General features: G+C 36.7%; 1 pseudogene; it reads left to right on the plus strand.

Annotated features, from left to right (window-relative positions):
* Window positions 1–7306: 7306 nt before the first annotated feature.
* Window positions 7307–12098, plus strand: LOC120204906 (annotated as a pseudogene).
* Window positions 12099–13579: the final 1481 nt, after the last annotated feature.

Genomic DNA, 13579 nt, shown 5'->3' on the forward strand with positions numbered 1-13579 from the left:
CGGGTTTGAAAGATGGTCAAGAGTACATCAACTTGGAGCAAGATATGGTTTCATGACGTCTAATAGTGCAGAATCAATCAACGCTCTAAGTCGTCATTCCCGGAAATTACCCATTACTATGTTAATGGAGTTTTTTTCGAGCCTCTATTCAACAGTGGTACTACAAGAAAAGAAACCATGCAGGTATTATTTCTTTGAATTCGTAACTTATCATATTTATATATTTTACTAAGTATTGTTTATTTAAATTTACAGGAACATTGGAACATCGTGTTACACCATGGACTGAAAAAAAGATAACGAAACGTGTTGTGAAGTCAACGTCATGGAGAGCTGAACCATGTTCAAACACTTTGTTTCAAGTACTGGATAATAACTTAAATGGGCTAGTCGATCTAAATGCAAAGACGTGTAGTTGTATGAAATGGCAAACATCTGGTTATCCGTGTGGCCATGTTATAAAAGTTGCTCTTCATTTAAACCAAGATGATTCAAGCGCATACGCTATGGATTGCTACACTACAGAAGTTTATCGACAGACTTATGCCGAGATTGTCTACCCTATTCCACATCCTTCTGAGTGGGACATACCAGATGACTTACAAACAGTTTTGCCACCAGCCATGGACAAGGCTACCTGGCCGACCAAAAGTCACGATCGTATACCGTCTAAGGGTGAAGAGAAGAGAGATCGACATGTAGTCGGTGCAAGGAAAGTGGTCATACAAGGTTGACATGTGGATCACCAGTGCCATCAAAATCATCTTTTCCTCTACCAAAATATGGATCCTCATCAAAATCCAAAGCTCATATGGTGTCAAGCAAAAGGCAATCATCTTTAAAATCCCAATCACGATTGGCTTCACCTTTTGAGACTGTTAACTTAGGTGATTTTTAAATGCAAACGTTGTATTATGTGGATTTTATGTGTGAACTTTTAACATTTTCAGTTGAATTAATGACTCAGGCCACCATTTTGACTTAACCAACTCTTGTTATTCAGTTGTTATCACTATTAGGCATGCATTTGACTATCGCAACACGGAAAATACAATCGCAACGCGAAATGAAAATCCCAACATGAAAATCGCAATGCGGAAATGAAAATCGCAACGAGAGAATCGCAATGCGAAATGAAAATCGCAATGCGAAATGAAAATCGCAACGACAGAATCGCAATGCGAAATTAAAATCGCAATGCGAAATGAAAATCGCAATGCGAAATGAAAATCGCAATGCGAAATGAAAATCGCAACGAAAGAATCGCAATGCGAAATGAAAATCGCAATGCGAAATGAAAATCGCAACGAGATAATCGCAATGCGAAATTATAACGCATTGCGATTTTCATTTCCGCATTGCGATTTTCATTTCGCATTGCGATTCTCTCGTTGCGATTTTCATTTCGCATTGCGATTTTCATTTCGCATTGCGATAGTCATTTTTGCCTTCAACATAATGCAGATTGAAATCAACAAAATCAACCATTACATTTCAATCAATTAAACAAGCACAAATAAGAATTATGTTCGCATCAATACACAAATCAACTTTTACAAATCATCTTTTACAAATCAATTAAACAATCAAAAATAAGCAATAATTCTTATTTCCGATCATCTACTATTGAATCAACTTTTACAAATCAATTAAACAATCAAAAAACAATCAATTAAACTATTGAATCAACTTTGCAGCTCGACATCATTTTCACGCAGTTCACTTCTGAGATTAACCTGCAGAAACCAAACATTTGTTCAAACAACACTTTCTACGCAAATTATTGAATTCTAGTTAATTAACCAAACATTTTCATTTATAAGTATATAAACTTACCAATTGTTTATGGACATTTTTATAACGCGGATGCAGGTAGGCAGCGTCTCGTATATATCGATTTAGCCATATAATGCCGAAACCACAAGCCTACTGCAGCTTTATCTCTATCGGTGGGAGGTAGATACTTGATGCTTCCCGTCGTCAAACGCTCCAACGCCAAGCATACGAGGACCACAATCTCCTCTGGCTCCGCTCGTTTGTTGTGGCGCGGTCTCGTCTCTAATAACTGTAATATTGAGCTTCTTTGGCTTCTTGTTTCCAGAACGAGTCCAATAATTGATCGCATCCAAGAATTTAGCCAATGAGAGCTCCATCCCTTAATAACATCTCTTAAATCAGCCAATGATATGTAATTTATCATGCTGTCATACACTATTGTCTTAAGGGATGGGAGCTGAAGCTCGACGAGAATCCAATGTTTACGTTCCAAAACAGGGATAAACACCTGCAATCATAAGTAATAATTCATTCATTTGCGCACTTATTTCATAAAACCTTTAAACTCAATCTAAAATAAATACTAACCTTATCGACCTCCCACCATGCAGGATAAAGTTTAGCTTGTCCATTGCCCAAATCAAATGATTCATCTCGTGCATTCTTCAAGTGAACGGCGTGAAAAGACGTCGGCATTATTGTATATCGTATATTTTTATTTTTCTTAAGTTTTCTTATTATTAGAAGACGTGTCACCCACGCATCGATATGCTGTTTTACAAAAAAGACATATATTAGTGACTTACATAAATTTAAAAAAAAATTAATCAAATTGAAATATAAGAAAAATATAAGACTTACCCCCCCATCGAAATAGCCATTGTCTTCGACCCCTAATAATACGCCCCACCAAGGCCGTTCAAGCAACAAAAAGATATCATCGGTGAGCTTGCATATGTCAGTGAAACACCCCTTGCTCCGCTCATGTAGATAAAATCAACTGCGGTCTTAGCCCAAAGGGTGTTATCCAAAATTGTGTCCGGTAGTTGTTCCCTCTCCTCTTCAGATACCGGTATGGTACTGGCCGGTAACTCATACGAGAGCCAACTTGAATCCATCATGTCCGGCACGACAGAGGGTTTCTCAAGAAGCCTACATATGACGCCATGTGAATCGGGTCTTGAATGGTGGGAGGGACCTCTTCAATGATGACAGTGGCCTCTTGAACGGTGGGAGGGGACTCTCGAGGAATGATATGGGGGGCCTCTTCAACGATAGGAGTGGACTCTTGAGGGATGACAGGCGAGTCGGGCTTCTTCTTGCGGTGTCTTCGCACTATTGGGGTGTACGGAGACTTAATAGCACGTGCACGCTGTCTGATGCGTGAACTCCGTCGTGCAAGCATAACCCGACGTAAAGCATCCACTCTATCGGGCCGCTAAATAATTAAATACAAAAATCAGTAAATAAACAGACATGATATTTAAACAGTGAAAACAAAGACAAATATTTTCAAACTTGCATTGTATTCACCCAAGTCATTATTCTATCATAGTTCACAAAATGCATCAGATAACAAAGAAAAATATGTTTCAAACTAATACCCTGAAGTTAGTATTTGTCTTTGTTTTGTCTATTGGTTGAAGTAATGCAATCCATTCAAGTTTCAATTTGCAGAAGAAGAAATAGTTTACTTTCGCAACACGAAACTTAAAATCGCAACGCGAAACCAAATCGCAACGCGAAATGAAAATCGCAACGACAGAATCGCAATGCGAAATGAAAATCGCAACGAAAGAATCGCAACGCGAAATGAAAATCGCAATGCGATTTTGGTTTCGCGTTGCGATCTTGTCGTTGCGATTTTGGTTTCGCGTTGCGATTCTGTCGTTGCGATTTTCATTTCGCGTTGCGATTTTTGTTTCGCGTTGCGATTTTAAGTTTCGTGTTGCGAAAGTAAACTATTTCTTCTTCTGCAAATTGAAACTTGAATGGATAAATTTACTTTCACCAAAAGACAAAACAAAGACAAATACTATTTCACAGTGTTAAAGAATACACAGTTTAGCAGAATTGGCAGCAACCTTTCAACCAAAAGACAAAACAAAGACAAATATATTTCACAGTGTTAAAGAATACACAGTTTAGCAGAATTGGCAGCAACCGAACAAATTTACTTTCAACCAAAAGACAAAACAAAGACAAATACTATTTCACAGTGTTAAAGAATACACAGTTTAGCATAATTGGCAGCAACCGAACAAATTTACTTTCAACCAAAAGACAAAACAAAGACAAATATATTTCACAGTGTTAAAGAATATACAGTTTAGCAGAATTGGCAGCAACCGAACAAATTTACTTTCAACCAAAAGACAAAACAAAGACAATACTATTTCACAGTGTTAAAGAATACACAGTTTAGCAGAATTGGCAGCAACCGAATAAATTTACTAAGCAATCTAAGTGAAATGGCTAATCTAAGTGAAATTACGAGTAAATTTATCATTAAGTTAAATATGGAAAATCTTAACTTACCTCGTTGCGTAGAGTATGAACCTCATTCTGCAACGATACTATCATCTCACGTAGAGCGGCAACCTCACCACGTAAAGTTGACACCTCCACACGCCATGCACCATCGTTATCGCGTAGAGTACCGATCTCCTCACGCAAGGCATTGACCTCATCACGTAACTCCCTTGACTCATCCCGTTGAGGTGGAGGTGGAGAACAGGGAGATAGGAGTCGTGGCATCTTTGCCGGTCGCCTATCATGAGGTGATGGTGGAGAGAGGCTCGATGATGTGACGGGATAGGTGATGGCTCTCGTTCTAGAGATGTATAGTCGGGTCGATCGGGTGATGGCTCTAGGTGAGGTGATGGCTCTCGAATTGGAGGAAGTGGATGCTGCTCATCATCCGTGCCATCAAAAAAATTCTGACTAGCTTGCCACCAATCAGTGGCAAGCTCTTCCTCCGTGGGTGTCAGTCTTTGTAATGGAATGTTGGCCTCCTAAAATATAAAAACTCAAACAAAGTTAAACGTCTACTATTAATAACTTGTTTATATATTATATGAAAGTATTTGTGTTAACTTACATTATTTATTGTGGCATATGGTATTAAGTCTTCCCAATCCAACAGAGTTTTCCTCTTCCAGGAAATAGCCCTGGGAATATCATTTGACGTTTTTATTGCATATGTACGCATGCTGGGGAAAGCCTCGAATATCCAAATCTACAAACAATATAACAAAATTAGTAATTGTTAAATAATTAATTATAATTTTAGAAACATTATATAGAAATTCTTACCTTAAAGGCCCAAACAAAGCCTGACAAAGTGTATTTGGACCCATCGCCCCGCAAACTTTTGCGGTCATCAAAGGCAGACGACAACTTAGTCCAGGTAGCTTTCCATATATACGAACCCCACGGAAACAGATTCCATGCATTCAGGTCCTCTACCAATATTATTAGCTCCCGATGAATAGGTTGTCTGGCCTCTCTGCCTAAAAAGCCGGCATACACAAGTAGTAGAAGGCATACTCGGACAACATCGACGTCTTCCATCCGAGTGAAACCAGCTTTCTTATTAAATAATTTCTTCAGGTCGTCGACATGTAGGTTCGGCTTCTCCATTGACTCATCCGGAAAAACCGGGATAACCATGATGGGCGGGCGATATGACGAGTGTACCGGCCTACATCATCGTGTCCGAATCGTAGACCAGTGATTAAGCAGAACTCCTTCCGCCCAAAGCAAGTATACGCTGGTGGAAAATGAAACCATATCTCTTCCTCACCACGTTGTATACTGTCGGTAGATTTGATGTCATGGTCTGAAGCCACAAATGGGTCAAATTAGCATCTCCACCCGGATGCTGTACTCTCAGCCATGGCCCGAAGCAGGTTTCCTCAAACAATTGTCTTTGAGCAGGTGAAAGCTTCTTTGCAATTGTAGTGGCCAGGCTGACTTTATTTCTCAAGGTCAATTGAGCCGAAAAAAATTTCTACAAAAACAATAAACATACCAAGTTAGATATACCAAAACTACACTGTGAAGATATACCAAAACAATAAACATAAAAGTAGTAGTTTATTCTTGAAACTAAAATTTGCAACACTGTTTTGTCTTTTGGTTGAAATGAAAATCGCAACGAGAGAATCGCAACGCGAGATGACAATCGCAACGAGAATCGCAACGCGAAATGAAAATCGCAACGAGAGAATCGCAACACGAAATGAAAATCGCAATGCGATTTTGGTTTCGCGTTGCGATTCTCTCGTTGCGATTTTCATTTCGCGTTGCGATTCTCTCGTTGCGACAGTCATTCTCTCGTTGCGATTTTCATTTATCTCGTTGCGACTCTTCTGCAAATTGAAACTTGAATGGATTGCATTACTTCAACCAAAAGACAGAACAAAGACAAAGACAAATACTAACTTGAAAATCGCAACGAGAGAATAGCAACGCGAAATGAAAATCGCAACGACAGAATCGTAACGCGAAATGAAATCTAAGTGAAATGGTTAATCTATTATTGAAATGACCAGTAAACTTATCATCAGTTTCAATATGAAAACCTACAATAATGCAAACATTTCAAAATAAAAATAATTAAAAAACTAACCCTCGGAGGTTGATTTTCCATTTCTGAATATTGTGAGGGATTTCTGACCGTGAATGGTTGTGAGGGATTTCGCCGGAGATGGGGACGGAAATCTTCGGAGATGGGACGGATTTCTTCGCCGTAGAGAGTGAGAGATGGAGATGGGACTGAGTTGTGATTTTAGGTTTTAGGTTATGAGTTGCGATTACGGGATTTTGTCTTAATATTCTTTTTGTAATTTGAAAATAAAATACGCGTAGCGATTATAATGGCGCTTTAAATATCGCGTTGCGATTTACGGATACGCGTTGCGATTTTATGTATTATCGTTGCGATTTACGGATACGCGTTGCGATATACGGATACGCATTGCGATTTACCCATACGCGTTGCGATTTACGGATACACGTTGCGATTTACGGATACGCGTTGCGATTTATGTGTTCGCGTTGCGATTTTCATATTCGCGTTGCGATTATGGAAAATCGCAATGCGAATTTGTACTATCGCATCGCGATTTTCAAGAATCGCGTTGCGATTTTGGAAACTGATTTGCGATTCTGGAAACTGATTTGCGATTCTGGGGATCGCGTTGCGATTTTTATTTCGCGTTGCGATTTTGTTGGTCATTTTGGCAAATCCAAAAAAAGTTGGTTAAAATCGTATATTATAACTTTTTTTTGGTCACTGAGGCGATTTTCTCTTTTTTTTATTTCATTGTATATATATATAAAAACAATTAGAGTGGCAGTGATTGGAAAGATCAATTTACAGTTTCCTTGACCAAAATTTCTCCGTACGTCTCGTAATAAAAAGGAGCCTCAGAGTCATAAAGGAACCATATATTGATATTACACATCAAGTACACTGCTAAAGTTTCATCGACTTCCCTATATCTAATTACCCCTTTTGTCTTCCATCATGGCTTGCCCGGAAACTTTTTCCGACGAACCATTGACGCCCGCCGGCCGTCTTTTTCTTCAGCCGCAAACAGACGTCGTCATCCACTGTATCCTCCGCGGCAAAAATGCCTGCGACATAGATGCTATAAAATCGGCTGTTAAGTCTTCGTTGATGGTCCAACATCCCAGATTTTGCAGCCTTTTCGTTCGCGACAAGAACGGGTTCGAGCACTGGAGAAGAACCCAGATAGACGTTGACCGACACGTGATTGTCATCAACAACCGGCTCGATAACTCCGGCGAGTTCGTCGACGAACGCCAGGCTTCCTCCTCCGAAGACGACGATGAAGCGGCGGTGAATCAGTACGTAGCGGATTTGACAGTGAGTTGTCCTTTGAGTATGGACAAGCCATTGTGGGAATTACATGTATTGATGGCGCATAAACACGCCGTTTTCAGGATCCATCATGCTTTAGGCGATGGGATCTCTTTGATGTCCATGTTGATGGTCAGTTGTCGGAGGACGGACGATGCTGACGCGCTCCCTAGCATGGTTCCCGACAAGAGACCGGAAATTAAGGGCGGGAAAGGAAGGGCCTGGTTTTGGTTGTTTGGTGGCTTGTGGTGGTTTTTGAAGATGGTTCTTTTCACTTTGGTCTTTTCAATGGAGTTTGTGGTGAGGAGCTTTTTTGTTTCCGACGAGAAAACTGTGATCACCGGCGGCGACGGAGTGGAACTCTGGCCTAGGATACTGGTTACTGCTAAGTTTTTGCTTGACGACATGAAGGCAGTCAAAAGGGCTGTTCCCAATACTGTAAGTGACAAACAAATTATTACTGTTTTTACCCTAAATCTTAGGATTATTATAATTGGATTATGTGATTTCCAGCATTTTTGGAACTTTTGCACATTTGACTGTTGCATAATTTGCCTCAATCTACTGTTTTTTCCCTGGAAATTGGGTTGGATTTATCATCTGTTCATGAAAAAAGATGGGGATAATATATATGTTTTTAGGGATGGGCATGGTTGAGGGAAAATTTTATATCATTCACCCGATTCAAAAAATATATATCTTTCATCTGACCCGAATTTGACTTGATTTTTTGAGATAAAATTCGAACCCTATCTGACCTAAAATAATAAAAAATATTATTTTTATTTAATAAAAAAGTGATTTAATTGAAAAAATAATATATAGAATGATATTATTATAATTATTCTTAAATATATAAGGTAAAATTATATTTTTTCAAGTCGGGTAGCGTATTTTTAATCTTAAACTTAGACCCGACCAGAATCTAATTTTTTTTTTTTAAAAATGCCCCGGTCGGATCGGATCGGGTCGGAACCTTGGTTTTAAAAAGCGTAAAGCGCCCTAAAGCGCCTAGGGCCCTAGACGCCGAAGCGCTAAGCGTTAAGCGAAAGCGCTCGCTTTATGCACAAAAAGCGCCAGAAAGACCGAAATTCACAAAAAAATACAAAATATTTATAAATTATCTTATAAATACTTAAATATCAAAGTGTCAATACATATATTCAAAACTTATAAGTAAACACCAAAATATAATTCTCAATTTACTTATAAGTTATAAACACTTAAATACTTATATACGATTAACCATACGACTATACGAGCATACTAATCTCAAAAGATGGTCTACACTAAAAGTAGTCTAAAGTGAGATCAATAAAAGTATTTTTCTAAACCCTCAATTCCTTATAACTAAAAATCCTCTAAATCGTCATCGTCATCAACTCGGACAACACCATCTCCTTCATCACTAGACACTCCAATATCTTCTTCCATCTCATCTTCATCAACTAAGCATCTACGAGATGGTCTACTAGAGATAGGATTATGAGAAGGAGATTTTCCTTTATCATTTCTCGATGGTCCGGCTCCATCATTCACTACTTTTGATGCTCTAGTTAGATAACTAGGCTCATATGCACCGGAAGCGTTAGCAACATCACTCTATGTCAAATCCTCACCAACAAACACCGCCTCATCATCATCTTCATCTTCTTCCATTCTTCCCATTAACCACTCATTGCTCTCATCAATATCTTGCAAAAGAATGGGATCGGTCTCCTTACTTTTAGCTCGGCCCTCCAAGGCATGATTGAATTTCACAAACACCATGTCATTCAATCTAGATTGTGCCAATCTATTTCGTTTCTTAGTGTGAAGCTACAAGAAAGAAAAAAACCAAAACTGATAATTTAATAGCCCGCTAAACCCTAAATAAGCCCAAAAATCGTATCTGCTAAAGCCCAGAATCGTATCTTCTAAACTCGCGATTAAGCGCCGATTAGCGCTTTGCTAAAAGCGCTGCAAAAGCGCCGATTACTACCGCTTAATGAATTCGTAGTGCTTTTGCTATGCTGAAGCGCCAGGGGCCTCGCTCGCGTCGCTTAGCGCTTTAATCGCGCTTAAGCGGCGCTTTTTTAAACTAAGGTCGGAACCGTGAAGTTCGGGTCTCATGCCCATCCCTATATGTTTTGGTATTTTAATTTGGCTTTAAGCTTAACTTGGTACTTGACTTTCTTTCAATTATCTAATTTTGGCATTAAGTTCAATGTTTACACTTTTTCTCTCTCTTTCAATTAAATTGAATATATATATTTTGTTTAATTTAACATTTGATTGTTTTAAATCGATTAAAAAACGTAGGTGTCGATTTCAACAAAAGAGAGTCAAGTTCAAAGGTCAATTTAAACAAATAAAAAAATTAGTCTAAAGTATCAAATTGCAAAAGACATCCCCAAATTTTACCAAAAATTGTACCAAAAATTAGTCTAAAGTATCAAATTGAAAAAAATTGATTATTAAAGTCAAATTCAAGTATCAAATTGTACCAAAAAGCTCTAAATTGAATCTTGAAATCAAATTTAGTTACCAAAATATATTTACTTTTTTAATTGCAAAAGACATCCCCAAATTTTAGACTAAATCTTAAATTAGTCTCTAAACAACCAATACTCCCCTTGAAATAGACTAAACTCTAAATCAATCCCTAGACATTTAATGCTCCCGTGAATATCAATCTAAAGTATGATCCAATCAAATCATTCCAGTCTGAGCTTCTGTGTAAATGTCGTGTGAATTTGACGTGTTTACCCTTTTAAACACCTAAGAATTAATAAATATTTTCAATATTTTTTATTTAAATTGACATTTAATGTCAATATAAACTATATATAATAATAATAAGGGTAAAGCAGATAAATGACCCTCAGATTATTGATTTTTTTAAGTTTTTCAACTATTAAAAGTTATAAAATGATTTTTTGACTATAAGATGTTGTTTTGTTAAGTCTTTTGACTGTTAAATGTTATAAAATAGTCACTCAACTATTCATAAGTTTTAAGCTCATCATCATTTTAGTTCAAAAAATTGATGACAATCTCCATTGGACAATAATTTGTTGACTAAAATATAATAGTTGTTTGAGGTTTTGAGATTAAATTTTATCATATCATTGTCAACTAATCAACGTATAACTATGTTTGTCGTCAATTTTTTAACAAAAAGGGATGAGTTTGGAACATATGAATACTCAAGTACCCATTTTATAACTTTAGTAGTCGAGGGACTCAACAAGTCAACACAATATAGTCAATAGATCATTTTATAACTTTTAATAGTCGGAGCTCAATAAAGTAACATCTGTAGTTGAGGATCATTTGTGTACTTCACCCTAATAAAAAAAACTATATCATAAAAGCAATTACCTTTCGTTTTTGACTAACCTAATAATCTCCAATAATCTACTCCTTTCCTCACCCTTTGCAACATGTTGCAGACCATTAATGATGTCCTCCTCGGAGTGGTTTCATCTGGGCTCTCTAGATACTTGGACCATCGAACACCAAATGGTGAACTCATTTTCCTCGGATATTTAGATACTTGAGCTCGAAAATAAACGTCAAAGATGAGTTTATGAATAATGAAGAATTCGAATAACATAGTGTATATGAAATATTTGTTGTTAGGGTTGCATGAGGGCCTTCGTATGACAGGGGTAGCCATGGTTAATATAAGAGCACAAACGGGGTTGCCGGAACTATCGAAGCTAATGAAGAACAAATCAGAAGCACGATGGGGCAACAAATTCGGCGTAATTCTACTCCCAGTCTACTATAACAAAGTGAGAATGATCCATTGGAGTATCTGAAGAGAGCGAAGGAGATGGTCGACAAGAAGAAACATTCTCTCGAGGCTATTTTCTCATACTGGATTGGAGATCTCGTAATGTCGTTGTTAGGATCGAAGGTATAGAATTACACATCCTCGATGTATCTAATATAGATCTATTTATTAATTTTATTTATATTGTGAACTTTGCTTTGCAGTGCGCTTGTAGGTTTAACTACAAACTACTGTGCCATACTACATTCACCATCTCAAACGTTGTTGGCCCTTTGGAGGAAATTTCACTTGCAGGCAACCCTCTCTCCAGCATTAAAGTCAACACATCCAGCCTACCACAGGTACAATACAACACCCCATCTCCAAATCTCTTTTATTTTATAAAGTTAATTCAATTTAAAACAATTATAGGACTTAATTGATTTTTTAAAAAAGTTTGAGGGCTTCTATCTCCCTTAAACCATTTGAATTTACAGTTTGGTGTTGGGAATGCAGGCGATAACAATGCACATGTTGAGCTATGCTGGTAAGGCTGAAATGCAAATTTTGGTAGCAAAAGACATCATCCCTGATCCGCAGTTTCTAGCTAAATGCCTGGAAGATGCCTTACTTGATATGAAGGAGGCTGCACTACGGACCAATACACCATAATCCAATTTAATTAAGGGTAAATTACATGACGTGAATTAGTATTTTTATTCTGTTTTGGTATTTGAACTTATTTAAAAAAACAATACTCAACGTTTAATTTAGTTTAAGTTTCATTTTGGTATCTCGTCATTAAAAAATTAAAGGTAATATTGACATGTCAACATAAGATAATGTCATGTCACTATTGAAAAAAAATAAAAATGTTACGTTAACAGTTTGTTAATTTTTTAATGACAAATACTAAATTGAAACCTAAACTAAATGTTAGGTATGATTTTAAAATAAAATGTTTGAGTACCAAAACAGAACAAAAGCAATCATTTAAGCACTAAACTTGTAGTTCACCCTTTGTTTAATTGCTCTGAAATACAAATTCATCGAGAATTTTATCTGCAAAACTACATCAAATTATGCCATCAAAATTTCATTCAAGCTTTTTCCAGTCTCATTTCTTTTGAATTTCGTCTAACCACTTAATCATGCTTCATTTCTCACTACAACATACCCTTCCAAGAATAGAATTAAAATTTTAAAATTATATGGAAAATTCAATTATTAATTAATTATATTTAAATTCAAAATAATTATTTATAAATAATTAGAATATGATCCAACGTGAATCTGACACAAATATATGATCGTATTAAAATTATTTAAATTTTATCGATTAAAGTATAAAGATTAATATAAAAAAATAATATGAAAATAACACATAAACATAAACATTAATAAACAACATTGTTTAGTTGTCATAAATTATTTAGGGTGGATCATTAAGATCACGTTTATGACTTGATGGAATTTGTTGCTCTTTCATCTTTGCCCCATTCATATTTGTCAATAATAGATAAAACATAAGGGTAAAATACACATGTGGTCCCCAATTATAAAGCACTGCTTCGTTGAGTCCCTCAACTATTAAATATTACAAAATGGTCTCCCCAATTATAAGACGTTGCTTTGTTGAGTTCCTTGATTATTAAAAGTTACAAAATTATCACCTGATTATTCATATATTCCAAATTTGTCTTTTTCGTTAAAAGTATTAATGATATTCTGAGTTGGATGTTAATATGTTGATTGTGATATGATAGCCGTTTGAGATTTTAGGATCAGACTACTTCTATTTAGCTCGAACCACATCACCAAAATTCGATCAGACCATGACCCAAACCCAAAAGGCCTTTTATTTGTGATTTTCCACTGAGAACATTTACTCATTCTGGTTGAATTGAGGAATCTTAACATTTTTTCTTGGCTGATAAAGTGTCATCTGTATATGTGAAGTCAACGTGAAGCATTATAAATACTTCTTGTCAAATTCTTCTTGTATTTAGATAGGCAAACTCTATTTGAACATATGCATCTCCTGCAGATAGGTTATGTGATCATGTTCTTCCTAATGAACTGGTTGCCTATTGCGTGCTCTTCCATTTTGATCCTAATGAAGGAGTAGCATTATACATATCAGGCAAGGAACT

The sequence above is a fragment of the Hibiscus syriacus genome, unplaced genomic scaffold (genome assembly GCF_006381635.1).
Source record: "Hibiscus syriacus cultivar Baekdansim isolate YM2019G1 unplaced genomic scaffold, ASM638163v2 tig00011761_pilon, whole genome shotgun sequence".
NCBI classification, from domain to species: domain Eukaryota; kingdom Viridiplantae; phylum Streptophyta; class Magnoliopsida; order Malvales; family Malvaceae; genus Hibiscus; species Hibiscus syriacus.